Source organism: Protopterus annectens, chromosome 1.part2 (assembly GCF_019279795.1).
Source record: "Protopterus annectens isolate FY-2018-M chromosome 1.part2, PAN1.0, whole genome shotgun sequence".
Classification (NCBI taxonomy): Eukaryota; Metazoa; Chordata; order Ceratodontiformes; family Protopteridae; genus Protopterus; species Protopterus annectens.
In genome coordinates this window covers 26,291,351-26,304,734 of record NC_056727.1, presented here as the reverse complement: position 1 = coordinate 26,304,734, position 13,384 = coordinate 26,291,351, and the positions used below count along the sequence as shown (strand labels likewise).

Below are 13,384 nucleotides of genomic sequence, written 5' to 3'. Positions count from 1 at the left end.
CCAGCATACATAGTACATAATTGCCAGTCCTTCACATCATCAGGTGCTATGTCCAACATACATAGTACATAATTGCCAGTCCTTCAAATCATCAGGTGCTATGTCTAGCATACATCATATGTAACTGCCAGTCCTTCACATCATCAGGTGCTATGTCCAGCATACATAGTACATAACTGCCAGTCCTTCACATCATCAGGTGCTATGTCCAGCATACATAGTACATAATTGCCAGTCCTTCACATCATCAGGTGCTATGTCCAGCATACATAGTACATAATTGCCAGTCCTTCACATCATCAGGTGCTATGTCCAGCATACATAGTACATAATTGCCAGTCCTTCACATCATCAGGTGCTATGTCCACCATACATATTACACAATTGCCAGTCCTTCACATCATCAGGTGCTATGTCCAGCATACATAGTACATAACCTCCAGTCCTTCACATCATCAGGTGCTATGTCCAGCATACATAGTACATAGCTGCCAGTCCTTCACATCAACAGGTGCTATGTCCAGCATACATAGTACACAGCTGCCAGTCCTTCACATCATCAGGTGCTATGTCCACCATACATATTACACAATTGCCAGTCCTTCACATCATCAGGTGCTATGTCCAGCATACATAGTACATAACCTCCAGTCCTTCACATCATCAGGTGCTATGTCCAGCATACATAGTACATAGCTGCCAGTCCTTCACATCATCAGGTGCTGTGTCCATCATGCATATTACATAACTGCCAGTCCTTCACATCAGCAGGTGCTATTGTTAATTCTCCATAGAATGACATAAGTTCCCCCTTAACAAAGCTGCCATGTTTCATTACAAACAGAAGTAGGTCCTTGTGTCATTCTGGATCAACAACAGTATGAACCTCCTCATGATTTTACATATAATTCTGGTCAGACTGATGGCTTTAAAATGTCTGGGTCAGATTCTGATGTCATCTCACCTCCCCTTTCTGAACTGATATCAGTACAGTTCATAGCCATATGTCAGGCACATATTCACATGCTAGCATTTTGTTTAACATAATAAAGGGATAATTAGGTTTTCCTTGGTTTTGTGTAAGAAACCATTAGTTAAGTTGTTAAGTCCCATGGAAGCTGAGCTTTTACTTTTATTTGTGATAGCAGTTATCATCTCTCTAATTATTACACAGATTTTCCCCTTAAATTTATAATACTCTGACAAATTTCTTTGCTTATTCTAAAGCATACTTACTATAACCTGTGATTGGATGACCGCATTGTTGTTCAACTGATAACCTCTTGCTTTCATAAATTCTCCTTTGATTTTTCTGAATGTATTAAATAAATGTCATGCAAATAATGGCAAAAATGTATTATTCTACTTTTCTTAAGGAAAAATGTTGGTTTCTTCTACCTGCAGAGACATGCATTTATGTATATTATTTAACTTTGAGGTCCTAAGCAGATGCCTGCATTATTCATGAAAAATAACAGGCTCCAATATCTCAACAGATGTGTATCTATGTTATTATGTAGCTATGATATACAGAGGTCAGTTCTGCATTCCTCAGGAAAAATGCTAGTTTCTGCTGCCTGACACATGCTTGTAAAGCATGTACAAAAATGAAGGCATTAATTATATTCAGATGGGCTTCACTTATAAAAAATGTATAGGAAATAAATTTCCTAAAAAAATACTTAAGCCTATATTCTTTGTACTGGCATTTAACTCGGGTGGGGGAGTGGAAGACAGTCAGACATGTATACAGACAGAGGCCTTGATCAATAGTGGATATGATTTTATCAGCTAGAGCATATATTGCAGTTAATGTGCTGTACTGTGATTGAGCACCATGCTGCTTAGTAGAAAGCATGTCACAGGTGTGATGCAATGTAGCATCTATTGATAAAGATTTTTTTTCCTAGGATATTGGTTGTTGTTGTTATGTCTTTCGGCTTTTCCCAGTTAGGGATCACCACAGCAGAACTCTGGTCTGCTAATGATTGGCAGTAGATTTTTATCTGCCGATTTGTCGGCCCTGACGCACAACCTTCAACGAAGGTACGCCCATTCACAAATGTTTCCACACAGAAGACGCTCTAGCTAAGAATCAAACAGGACAACGTCTTACTGTGAGGTGAAAATGCTACCGCAGCACCACCACCGCAGCCTTACTAGGATATTGGTAAGTGGGAAAATGTAAGATACTGGTCTCAAGTCTGTAGGGGAAAAATATTGTTAACACTTGGAAAGGGATTAACAGTAGTGTGTTTTAAAACCCATGAGAACTATATGAAATGCAGTTAGTGGATAGTCAAAGAACAAAATAATGGTAATGGTTTTATGAAAATAGACCCATAACAAGGAAATGTTTGATGGGAAATATGAAAAGGTTTCTAAGTATAGACTATGATTTTGAAAAAAATCTTTAAAGGTTTTAAAGAATTAAAGTAGAATGTGAGGTTATCATTTTGGTTGTGCAAGGATTTATTAGTTACTGAAGTAATGAAATATTTGGAGTGTTTTAGAAGTTAGGTTTTGATGAATTTTATTAAAATAATAAGGGTGTTTTAATCTGGGGAAGAGCTTGGGAGGTTATATTCTTAATGGTTCTCTAAAATGTTTAAGCTGACTGAGACATATAAGTTGAAAGGACTTCAGTTTGGCTACTTTTGTTACATTTGTCTTAATTCTGGTGGTTGTTTTTCATTTTGGTAGTTTTCATGGGAAGTTGAATTGTCAGGGTTATTTTTCCAGAATTTCCAGGATTTTTTCTCTTTCTTTAATTTGTGTTCTTAAGTCCTCAGTTACTGCACGGGCAGGGGGTGGGTATTATAATTGCACATAAAAACATGCTGTAAGGGAAAATATCTATCTTGGCAGAATCAATAAGATTACAGAATGCAAAGAGTGTTGAGGTAGGGTCAGAGCAGAAGTACATTAAGGGCAGACTGACAGTTATAGTTCCTGTTGAAAGACACTAAAAGCGGTTTCTGGTTGGGTTCTGGTAAGGGAATTGCGAATGAGACCTTAGCTGTTTAAAAACACTAGTGAGAGATAGTAAACAGTGGTCTTTAAGTGATGGGGATGGTATGTGTAGCTTATATATCTTGATAGGGACATTAGGTTTAATGAAGTCAATGGATGAATGTTGACGTATTAGTAAAGTTATAAAAAGAAAGATAGCATTCAAGAGCTGTTTCATTTTTGCCTTTATAGTAGAAGCTGAAATCAATACTGAAAATAAGCATTTACTTGGCCTTTTGGAACATTTCTAATAATGTGTTTTATAATAAAATATGATTTGAGGGTGGCAGAATATAAATTGTGGTGAAAAAGATCTTGACCTGATTGCTCAAACTAAGTTGAACAATGGTTCAAATGAAACTAGCATCTTTTTTAACAAATAGCTACAAAAATATTAGTGTTGTTAAGTACTAGAGTAGCTCTTCCACCACCATTTCGCTCCCAGGTTTGGTTATCTAAGAAAGAGTGGTACAAATGGAAATAACAAGGGAGGTTCAAGAATTGCCTTTGACTCAAGATTTAGTAAGGGCTATAACTTTATACTGATACTCGTTAACCTAGTATTTAAGTCTAGCCTATTTGTTGGTCATGTTGTTGATATGTATGTGGGCAACATAAAGTTTTCTGGTAGTTGTCTAGTAGGGATACTGGATTAAAAGGAGCCAGAGTTAGTTTAAATGCCATCATGCAGTTTAAGTCTGATAATGGAATTTAGAATAGTTGGCTTAGAGTGATCAAACCTAGACTGTTATAATAAAACCTTTACAAACAAAGATGATTCAGAAGAAGCATGCTTGTTAAGAAATGGACAATATTTCATTTGTGAAGACCACCATACAGTACTCTGACTGGGAAGGTAAGTAAAAAAGAAAGATCTGTTGGGGGTTATGCATATTTGAGTGTTTTGTTTGATTTACTTCCTGTTCGGAGAAAAGGAGGGAACAGAAATAAAAATATGCTAATGACCAAAGGGAGGATATTATAATGAGAAAAATGTCCTCAAACATTTTTATTTTGTTATTTTATTTTTATTATTGTAGTAATTATTTTTGCAAACACAACATTAGACTAGATATTAGAAACATGTTTAACCTAATACAGGTACTTTATAATTGCTTAGCATTGCGTATTAATGTATGTAGAGTGCTTCAGAAACAGAAAGACTGCTAGACTTCTGCTACAGATTTGGAAATTCTACATGCATACTCAAATGTTTAATTTGATCACTGCACAGTGAAAGACTATCCCAACAGTCTGCTTTACCAGCCCTGTTGAGATTGTGTTGCTAATGCTATTCTTGTATTAGTTAAAAAGTAAGCTGTAACCAATAGTACACCTAGAAATTAAAAACAAGACAATGTAAAAAGCATTTCATCCATCTTTCTAGTATATTGTGTGGCACATTGGAAAATATTGTTTATTGCCTTAAATGTGCTGGGGCTTTAAGTTAAGAAACACAATTTTAGTCCTCACACTGTGAACAACATGCAAGATCAAACTGTGTGAGGACTTAAAACGAAAAACAAACTACTCGTTTTTTTGAAAAGTACAGATTAACTGGGGCAGCTAAAACAAGAAACTGCATATGTGACCAAGCTATGTTTATTTAATGGGAAGGCTGATGTTTGATTTACGAATCCCTGCCTTGGGCTTAACATTTGTCATCTCTAATGATAATCAGTGGATGGTATTTACAAAGTAGAAGAAATGTGATACACAAATGTTCAGAATTCTCTATGATGGCTCGGCATTTAAAAGAGAATTTACCAATGTGCCAGTCCCTTCCATATTCCTCTCGATGCAGCAGTGCTACATGATTGTATTCAATGTCTGCATTACCCTTCCAGATATAGGATATACCTTTAGAGGAAACTAGTGACCTGATGTTGTCAGTCTTCACATAATCCTTGACCATGGGCTCAGTTTCGAGCCTCCAAGGTTTGGAACCAACTTGGCCGTTTATTTCAGCTCGCGCCTCCTAAACTATCGAGCCAGACTTTTACCCATAACGCTTCTCTCAAAGTACCTCAGATCTCATTTGCCACTTCCTGTGTCAGACGTGTTCCACCACTCTCGAGTCTTGGTTTAATATTCAGTAATATTTTTCCTTGATATTTCCTTTTATAAGGTTATTTCTTTCTCCTAGTGAATTTATTTTCTACCCGTTCCTCTCTTTTCTGTTTCCCTCATGTGTGAGTGCTTTTATTCTCCATTTTTCTATCTACTGCTGGTAGTTTTTCTGTCAAAGTACCATTGCTGGTACTCCTCTCGTACCCTTCTAGGTATGCTGCTTACCATAGTTGGTATTTTTCCTCCCTTTATATATATTTATATCTTTATCCAAAAAAAAAAAAAAAACAAAGCTTTCCTCTGTCATTGTCTGTGTGAGAAAAGGCTGAGTTGCCAGTTAAATCTTCTAAAGGCACCTCAGGTTTTAAGAGGTTTCTTAAGTGGCAGGTCAAAATTCCCAATTCAGATGCACATACCTTATGTGTCTATTGTTTAGGAAAAGTTCATTTACAGGAGAGTTGCTCAATATGTCATGGCTTTTTTATGAGAATTCTCACAGAACATAAAAATAAGCTTATTTTGAAAGGCCTTTTAAAGAGTGATTTTGAAGAGGCCATTTCTGTGTCGAGAACAGAAAGGAGTTCATCTTCATCTTCATCTCCTTCATCTAGAAAATGCCCTTCTTCAATTCCAAGCATTTCAGAATTAACAAAGAAGGCTTCAAAGCACTCTTCGGTACTGACCACTTTTCTCGGCAGCAAAGACAGGACATGACTCCAAACCATGTAAATCTTCAGAGCCAACATTGGGTTCCTTGGCCCCGACACACAAATTGGTACTGGAGTAACCTCAATTTACTTTGGTACCAAGGTCCAAGTACTCACCATCTCTTGACCCATTTAAAGATAGACCTCCCAGCCCCTCCATATAATGTCAGGCCCTCTAGGTCTCCATCGACAGCATCAGTTCGATCCACTAAGAGTCTCTCTGAGACTGACATCATGAGACTGGTGGATCAGCTCCTCATGGTGAGGGGATTGTCTTCAGTTCCTAGCCAACCCAGAGTCGGATCCACTCCTGCTGTGATACCATCTATTCTTCCTCCAACTCCAGTCGAGACTTTGGAGCCATTGGTTCCAGTCCTCCTGGCATTGACTGTTTCGGTTCCATTAGTAACTTCATCTCTGGTACCAAGACCCACCTTGAGCTCCTCCAGCCCTTTGGGACCAGAGGTCACCCAGGGGTGAGACTCTTTGGTCGCGTCCGAGGTACATGGATCAGTTTCTTTAGCTTTGCAGCTGTCCATCGCCTTTGGTGCTTCTGCCTGTGTAGGATTGACCCAGGCTTTGGTTTTGGGGGTCACCTACTCAGTGTGGGGTGGGACCTTGGTTCTGAAGGAGTCTTTATCGGTTCTGGGCTCCCATCCCTCTATGGGAGGGACAGGCCTTTTGAATCATGGAGAAGGCCTTGTCTGTTGGGGGCTCACAGTTGCTGCCATCCCTGTCAGGACAGATCTCCTGATTCCCTCAGTCTCATTCTCAGGACAAAGGGCTGAAATCCTCCAGAAAAGAAACACCTTGGTGGTTTCCACTGTGGACACTTCCTGGGAACATCCCCCAAGGAAGTACCCATGAAGAAAATGTGCAAGAGGAAGCACTTAGACCCCTGGAGGAGACTTTCTCCGAATATACCAACTTCAATGAATTGGAAGGTTCCCCCAGGTCACTCCCTGATGATGTTTCCTTCAGGCACATCCTGGAAATCCTGAAACAGAGGGGTGCTGATCTACCCTGCAGCCTTCTTCTGAGGAGTCGGTATACCTGGAGGCTTTTTGGGCCCAACCCTCTACTTCTTGGATCTCTCTGCCTGCTTACGATTTCATTAAACTGATCATTCAGTGGGCATAGATGATGCCCGACTCCATCAAGCCGATCCCAAGAGGCCTGATCACATCCTCTCAGCCCCTAAGAATGAGCAACACTGGTCTAAAGTTATACCCATTGATGCCATGGTGATAGCTGCAGCAACTAAAAGGAACTTGCTGAGGAAAGTCCGACTATCCATCCTCCTAACAAGTAGTCTAGGACAATAGGTAGGTTTGGGAAGTGTGTTTATGCTTCAGCGACCTTTGCTCTCAGGTCCCTAAATTATGTGGCACATTTTACAAGATTGCAGAGGGATCTGATCAAAGAGCTGTTGGATACCCTCTCAGGAGCAGTAGCTGACCAGGTACGTGACAACTTTACCTCACAGCTAGCAACTCTGGAAGTGATTTCTAACTCATACATGAGGCTGATTGCCCACACAACTGATAGGATGACTAAAGTGGTGAGTTCAGGCATTGTCATTAGAAGGCACTGCTAGATGCACTTGTGTGACTTTGCGGAGCCATTTAAAGCATCATTCGTCAACACTCCATTTGACAGATCATCCCTATTTGGTCCCAAAGTTAAAGACAATGCTGGCCAGATGCTAAAAAGATGGGAAGACTCTTTCTGCCATAGGCATATGTTTCTCCACTCCTCAGAGGCTTTACTCTAGGAACCAGAGAAGTGGGAGACTATGGTTTAAAAAATCCCAAGGGCCTTTCCGGGATTTGTGTGGCAAGGACTTGCCCGGGGCAAAGGAGGAAGTAATGGAAGACACCACCCCAGAGGCAGAAGTGGTCTGCAAAACCAGGGGTCTAGAGATCCCTTCTCTGGAATTTCCTACCAGCATCCCTGAAGGGAGGCACAATTGCTCTCCTCTGGAGGCAGTCGGGGATGACTTTCTCTGCACCAGCCTGCCTGGCAATTTATAACTTTAGACAAATGGCACAGGGAATAACATCCAGAGATTACAAAATCCCACTATCTTTACCCTCAAAAACCCAGAAAAGACTGCTGGATGTTCCAACCAGTCACAGGGAAGAAGCAGTTGTAGAAATCCAGAAACTGCTCGACAAAAGATTCATCCAAAATGTCTCACCACACCAAATAGACTCCGGGTTTTACTCAAGATTCTTTTTAGTGCCCAAAGAACAGGGGACTGGAAATCTTGGATCTCAGCCAATTCAACATGGCAATTCAGCAAACCAAATTCTGGATGGTCTTGGTACAATCGATACTTTCATTCTTGGAAAAAGGCAATTGGATGTGCTCTATAGACCTCCAGGATGTGTATTGCCACATAAAAATGGAAAATGCTCCTGGAAGATGTTCATCGTGTTACACTGCTGCAGTCATTACACTTGGGTTATCCTGCCGTCAGGCAGTCCCGCAGTCGGCCAGAGTTCCAAAGTCTTAGTCCTGTGTCGGTTGCTGTCGCTTCTTCCCTGACATCAGTGCACCAGGGGTATATAAGATGCATCCAATGCCATTTTCTTCAGTTTTTCTTGCCACGCAGTGCCCGAAGCAGAAGCAGTTCGCAAGTGCCGGTCGGCCGACTCCTGAGATTTTCAAAGTCGAATTTCAGATCCGAAGTCTTCAATAAAGCTAAGTACCCCATTGGTGAAACTTTTTTCTTGCCTCAGACCGATGTCAGAAAAAGTTAATAATTGTATTTCTTGTGGGAAGCAAATACCTCGTAAGGATTTCCACTCTTACTGTATTCCATGCCTAGGCCCTGATCACAACGTCACTAGTTGTCGGTTTTGTGCTAGATTTAGCAAACGCACTATAAAAAGACATTTTGATTTTGCTTTCCACTACTTTAGCAGAAGGTTCAATTATACTATGCCATCAGATCAACCGACGACCTCAATACCAAAAAAACGCAAAGACAAGGATAAAGACAGGCATCCGAGGTCCAAAACCGACAACAGAACCTCTTCTAGGCCAGTCGCCGGTTCATCGGTTCTCAGTAAGGTGCTTTCGCAGCCCCTGACACCCGCTACCTCAGAGCCACAGGCCGCTTGCGACTCCCACATGGAGACAACTAGGCCTCTGGAAACTCAAGGTATTGGGCCTACAGAAACTAATCCCTTAGATGGGTCTGGAGCCGCTGAGCAGGCATCGGCTTCTGAGGGTGTTTTCAGACCTTCACAACTTACCATTAAAACAACAGCCAAGAAGGTACCATTAAAGACAAAGAAACAAGTACAGCATTCTCCTGGACAGTTCTCCATGCCTAAGAAAAAGATGCTTAAAATGGCCGAAGACCTCCTTACTCTAATCAGGGGTTCCCATCCCCCTCCTGAGAAAAGGCCTAGGCAGGATACAGACTGAGTCCTCTGATCAGGTTTCCATTTCCTCTGATTCCTCTTCAGACCAGGGATACTCTCTACCCCCCCCCCCTCCATGAGGACTCTGATGCTGAAGAATCTATCCCTTCAGCCTCTCCTCCTGAGGATTATTCTTCTGGGGAAACTTTGCATACCACGAGGGAGCATTTCCATTGGGAAAGTCAGGATTACTCAGAATACAAGAAAAGGCTCAGGGATTTCCTTTTATTGCCTCAGCACAGGTGGCTGGCTATTCCACCTGTGCTAGACATTGTGGATGATGTGTTCTCTGAATCCAGCTTATCTCCTGATTCTTTGCCCCCTGCTCCAGCCAAGCCAGATAGGTATTATAGAGTCCCTGACTCTCACAAGTTTCTTTACAAAAACCCTTCTGCTGATCCAGAAACTATTTCCCAGGGTCCAAAAGGGGTTAAGGCTTCCATTGCAAAAAATCCAGTACCCTCTGACAGAGATTCCAGAGCTTTGGATAGATGGGGGAAGAAAGTATACACTTCTGCAACTTTAGCAGTAAGAGCTTTAAATTGTCAGTTTCACATGCTTAAGTACCAACAATATTTAATGGCTCAGTTAAAACAGAAAATACTTGCAAGCTCAGAAGCTCCTGATTGTAAAGAAATGCAGGATTTATTGCAGGTAGTTGAACAGGTGGGAAAACATACTCTGCAATGTGGTTTTGATTCTTTAGAGGCCTCTTGTAGAGCTGCAGTTACAGGTTCTGTGATTCGAAGACATGCTTGGTTAAAAGAACAGTTTACCTGACCATGTTAAGGCAAAATTATTGGATGCTCCTTTACAGCATGATACCTTGTTTGGTATTAAGGCAGAAGAGGTGTTAAAGAAAATGGAGGATAAAGCTAAATCTATGCAAACAGTCAAGGATTTCTTACAGGTACAGCCACCTCGGTTTAGCAGAAATTGGCCAACAAATAATTGGTCCTTTCCAGTATCAGACAGACCACAGAGAGGCAGATAGAGATGCCCAAGAGGCAGATCTCAACCCCAAGGCTCAAACAGACAACGGCAGTGGGGCACCTCAACCCCAAAAGGAGGTGAGGACAAGTCTCAACCTTACAGGAAACAGTCACAATGACTTTCCCCTTCGTACGCCAAGCACTTCCCTTTTGGAAGCCCCCTTAGGGGGAAAACTAGCACTTTTTTCTCAAAACTGGCAAACAATCACCCAAGACAAATGGGTTCTGAATATTGTGTCTCAAGGTTACAGGTTCCACTTTCATACTTTACCAAGGCTAAAAGGAATGCCAGACCTGCCACAAAATCAATGGGCAGAGGCACAAAAACAAATTTCAGCCCTCATGGACATGAGAGCTATTCAAAAAGTACCACAACAGGAACAAGGACAAGGATTTTACTCAAGACTCTTCCTGGTCCCCAGAAAGGACAAGGCCTGGAGGCCATACTAGACCTTTCAATTCTGAATACTTACCTGGATATTCCAAAATTCAAAACGTTGACATTACAGCAGCTTCTACCCATGCTGGGCAAGAAGTCTTGGCTTGTTACTCTGGACCTCAAAGAGGCATACCTGCATGTCCCTATCAGACAAAATTGCAGAAGATACCTCAGATTCAAAGCTGGTACAATGCACTACCAATTCTCTGCACTGCCCTTTGGCTTATCTACTGTGCCCAGAGTCTTCACAAAGTGCCTGGCACCAGTAATTGCATTTTGCAGACAAAAAATAATTCAAATATATCCATACCTAGACGACTGCCTCATTCAAGCAGAGACAAAGGACATTCTTCTACAGCATATGGCGTTTGTAAAAAGGTTGCTAATTTCTCTAGGGTATACAGTAAATGAAAAGAAGTCAAAACTAGTGCCCTCGCAACAGATTATATTCCTGGGTGCCAGCTTAAATACAACGGCCCAGATGGCTTACCTCACGCCAAACAAACAAGTTCAACTAACTCAATATTTTCAATTACTGGCAAAAAAGTCCCATCTCCCTGCAAGAAAAATTCTGCAGGCCCTGGGATTCATGGCATCCTGCATACTACTAATACCATATGCCAGACTGCATATGAGGAAATTACAATGGTACCTAAAAAGTGTTTGGACTCAACACTCTCACAGTTTAGAAGCAGTAGTAACAATGATTCCCTGCCTACAACAGGAGTTTTGATGGTGGGCACAGGCATGTCACCTAAACAAGGGTCAGCCTTTTACCCATCCCACAGCCAGGCAAACTCTAACAACAGATGCTTCGGATTATGCCTGGGGAGCACACATGGCAGGAAAATGCATTCAGGGCAAGTGGATCACAGACCAGATGCATCTTTACATCAATCAAAAAGAGATGTTGGCTGTTCAAAATGCCCTAACAGCTTTCAAGGACCTTCTGCATCCAGGACAATTATTACTAAAGACAGACAACACCACAGTAATGTGGTACATAAACAAGCAAGGGGGCACTCATTCTTATCCCCTATGCAGGCAAGCCATGACCTTGTGGAACACAGCTCTAACGTATCAAGTTCACCTGCAAGCACAATTCCTGCCAGAAAATAAAAATACTCTGGCAGACGATCTAAGCAGAAATATCATGGACCCTCACGAATGGAAATTGAATCCACAAATCTTCAGCATGGTAACGCAAAAATGGGGATGCCCAGACATAGATCTTTTTGCCTCCCCACTGAATTGCCAACTACAAAAATTCTGTACAAGGACTTATCACAAACAAGCATGGAAAGTGGATGCTCTTTTGTTCAGCTGGAAAAACCTAAAAGTTTATGCCTTCCCGCCACTGCCTCTCCTTTCAAAGGTACTCCTAAAAGCCAGACAAGAAAAAACGCAGATGATCCTGATTGCTCCAGACTGGCCACACCAGCTCTGGTACCCTATCTTAAAGAACTTGGCTCAAGACCCACCATGGCTTTTGCCTCAAATTCCACACCTTCTGACTCAACAAAATAATCAGATCCTGCACGGTCAGCTCAAAACCCTAAACCTGGCTGCATGGCAGATACATTAGTCAAACAGGCAACATCTCTCTCTAAAGCTGTTATGGATGTCATTTTGGAGGCCAGGAGGCCAAGCACCAAAAAAGCTTACTCAGAAAAATGGAAGAGATTCTGTGCCTGGAACCAGGCTCAAAGCCTTGACCCTCTTGTTCCAAACATTCCTCAGATTTTACAATACTTAACTGAGATGCTGGACAGAGACCTATCCTTCTCATCAATTAAGATCCACGCCTCTGCCATTTCAGCACATTACAATACGGATCCTCCTTTATTCTCTCATCCCTTGCTAAAGCAGTACCTCAGAGGGGCTAAAAACATAAGACCGCCCCAGAGAGCACCAACTTTGGACCTCAATTTCATTTTGGAAAAACTGACCCTACCACCTTTTGAGCCAGCCAATATAACCAATCTAAAATATTTATCATGGAAAACAGCTCTGCTCCTGGCAGTAACTTCAGCATGAAGAGTCTCAGAGCTACAGGCATTAATGGCAGTGGAACCTTTTATAATTTTTCATCAGGACAGGGTTTCTTTAAGGACAAACCCTACCTTTATGCCAAAGGTGATATCTAGTGTGGCTCTTAACCAAACCATCCATTTGCCAACTTCTTATCCAAACCCCCAGAATAAAGGGAAGAAACTTCTGCATTCTTTGGACATACACAGGCAGCTACGCTTCTACTTGGACAAAACAAAAGCTTTCAGGAAAACTGAGCAACTGTTTGTAGCATATGCTGCAGGATCACAGGGCAAGGCTATCTCAAAGCAGACTATATCCAAATGGATAGGACACTGTATTTGTTACTGCTACACACAGCATGGAAAATCAGTCCCAAATACCATTAGGTCACATTCCACCAGGGCAACAGCCACTTCAACAGCCTTTCTCAGAGGAGTACCTACCAAGGAAATTTTGGAGGCTGCAACTTGGAGTTCAGTGCACACCTTTACCAAGCATTACCACCTGCCTCTTTACTCTAAATCCAGAGCAGGATTTGCCACTGCAGTTCTGCAGGGCCTCATAGCCAATCCTAACTCTTTATAGACCAGCCACCCAACCTTAGCTTTGGGATTCTACCCAAGTGTAATGACTGCAGCAGTGTAACATGATGAACATAGTACAGTTTTGTACCTACCATAAATGTAGATGTTCGAG

The 13,384-nt window shown here is 41.6% G+C and overlaps 1 protein-coding gene across 18 annotated transcripts in view; it reads left to right on the top strand.

Annotated features, from left to right (window-relative positions):
- Positions 1 to 13,384, top strand: part of NRXN1 (neurexin 1) — a 4,168,553-nt gene that overhangs the window by 3,840,390 nt on the left and 314,779 nt on the right. The window lies entirely within an intron of this gene.